This window comes from Notolepis coatsorum, assembly GCF_963971535.1.
Source record: "Notolepis coatsorum genome assembly, chromosome: 9".
NCBI lineage: Eukaryota > Metazoa > Chordata > Actinopteri > Aulopiformes > Paralepididae > Notolepis > Notolepis coatsorum.
The window spans coordinates 128644787-128647286 of record NC_140173.1 but is presented as its reverse complement, the minus strand read 5'-3'; positions in this window follow the sequence as shown (position 1 = coordinate 128647286).

Sequence of the window (2500 nt, the reverse complement as noted above, 5' to 3'; positions counted from 1 at the left end):
TCTCTACACGTGGAGCTTTGACCCACCACCAGGCACTGTGTGAATGTCAGCCCGTCGTCACTGAAGCCTCATCTCTCCTCTTTCTCCCCTCTTTCTCGTCCCCTCCTTTTACTTATTCTGTTTATGTCCTACAGAGCAGAGCTCACTTGCAAGTGTGTGTGTGTGTGTGTGTGTGTGTGTGTGTGTGTTGTGTGTGTGTGTGTGTGTGTGTGTGTGTGTGTGTGTGTTGTGATGTGTGCATGTGCGTGCGTGTGTGTGTGTGTGTGCGTGTGTGTGTGTGTGTGCGTGGGGTGAGCACGAGGGGAGTGATGGCGAGGTCGCGGGATGGGGGTGGTTACGAAGAGAGAGAGAGAGACAAAGGTAGAGAGAGGGGAGAAGAGAGAGAATGAGTGTTTCTTGTCATTAGTGGTGTTAGGGGGGGAGGGGTATAGGTGATGTAAAACTCTTATCTCTCGTTTGATCAGGTGCTCCTTAAATTGACACCATGAAATGGGTGACCCTTATCAAACGACCACTATAAAAGCAATAAAACGCCGTCCTTGGTCAAATGGGAACCTTCTTAGATGCTGTATTCAACCCGCTGCGTACGTTTTACCGCCATTTACCGGTTCTGTATGACTTTATATTATTATATAATAATTTACTCGAAAGAAAGTTACAACAAGGTAAATAATACTGTTCACTCACCCTATGATTAAACCCAAACAAGCTCCTGAAGGGAATTATTTTTCATGACGTGTCTCACATGCTAATGATAGAAAAATCCATCTTGCGCTACATTGGAGAAGATGATGTACTGGTCTGAATTATCCACAAGGCAGGGCAGGCCTAAGCCCCGGTGCACCACCACCACCACCACCACCACCACCAAGGAGCGTCTACTTTAAACACATAGGTCCCTCCACCTACAGGTCAAGTGCAGCTCTCTGAGGAGCGAGGGGCGACGCATTCGTATCACTGTCTCTCCCAACTCCACCCCACTCATCTCCACACAATGGGAGCCTCATGTACTGAGAGCTCTTTCTCTCCTGAGCCCTTAATCAATATCATCTGGGAAATGAAAGGGGGCTGGTGGCATTGTGTGCATTCATTCATTCATTCATTCATTCATTCACAAGGTACTTCAGTATTAGGGCTATTGAGGTCACTCTGAATGGGACCCACTCCACCCAGTGGGGATATTGTCTGTCTGTAGGCTAAAACCTGAGAGCCTCTCTCTCTCTCTCATCTCTCTCTCTCTCTCTCTCTCTCTCTCTCTCTCTCTCTCTCATCTCTCTCTCCTCTCTCTCTCTCTCTCTCTCTCTCTCTCTCTCTCTCTCTCTCTCTCTCTCTGCAATATGGTGGCTTGGTCGAAACACCTCCCCAAAGGGGAGAGAAGGAAACATCCCAAAATACTACATGAAGGATAGATAAATTAATAATTTGTATGAATTAATAAATATATTATTGGAGGTGGGCAGTGGCCAAATCTGTTTCCTCTTTTTAAATTAGATCCACTCTGGAGTCTTGTTCAATAGCCTCTCCCTCTCTCCTTCCCTTCCTCCCTCTCTCCCTCTCTCTATCCCTCTTTCTCTCTCTCACTCTCTCTCTCTCTCTCTCTCTCTCTCTCTCTCTCTCTCTCTCTCTCTCTCTCTCTCCTTGCTGGCCCACTTTACAATCCCTCTGAACTTCTGAAAGTTGACAATCTGGCGGAGGATGATATGGCTTGCTGCCGTTTTGAAGGCATGATCCCGATTAACCTTAGAGGGTTATAATATAGTCCATACACAACAATGTATGAGCTTCATTGTGACTGATGTTAATTTAGAGGAGCAATAAACGCAGCGTTGCTGAGGCACGGCGATGTCAGGTGGGTCACACAATACACCCCTTGCTGTCCAGAGTGCCTTGGACAACTGTTAGGACATCTCGTCCTGGAATAGACATGGATTTTGATGACATGCCAACATGCACACATACATCTCTCTCTCTCTCTCTCTCTCTCTCTCTCTCTCTCTCTCTCTCTCTCTCTCTCTCTCTGGTGCTATCTGTGCCATCATGACGGGCCTGGATATTTCTTTTGATCCCACACCTCTCCCTCTCTTGTGTTCTTTCAATAATTCATCGGCAAACAGTCACCGGACAAAACTCCATCCGCTGAGGAAGCGACGTTGAGCGAGAGAGAAATCTTTCATTGGAATAATTGCGTGAAAAGAAACCGCAAAACTGGCCCCTTTATCTATTATTGATGTCTGCTTACCACCATGCATAATGCAAGGGGGAGGGGGGGGGGGGGGGGGGGCGTTTTTATGACGATCATGTATTAAATATCTTGTTTTTGGGGGGTCGAGGGGTGGTGCGCGGGCAGCGTTCTAGAGAGAGAGCTAGAGGGAGAGAGAGAGAGCTAGAGGAGAGAGAGAGAGAGAGAGTGAGCTAGAGGGAGAGAGACTAACTGGTTAACAGGAATCGTTATTTTTAACACCATATTATCACCAGTCGCCCATCTGCTCCTGATCTGGCA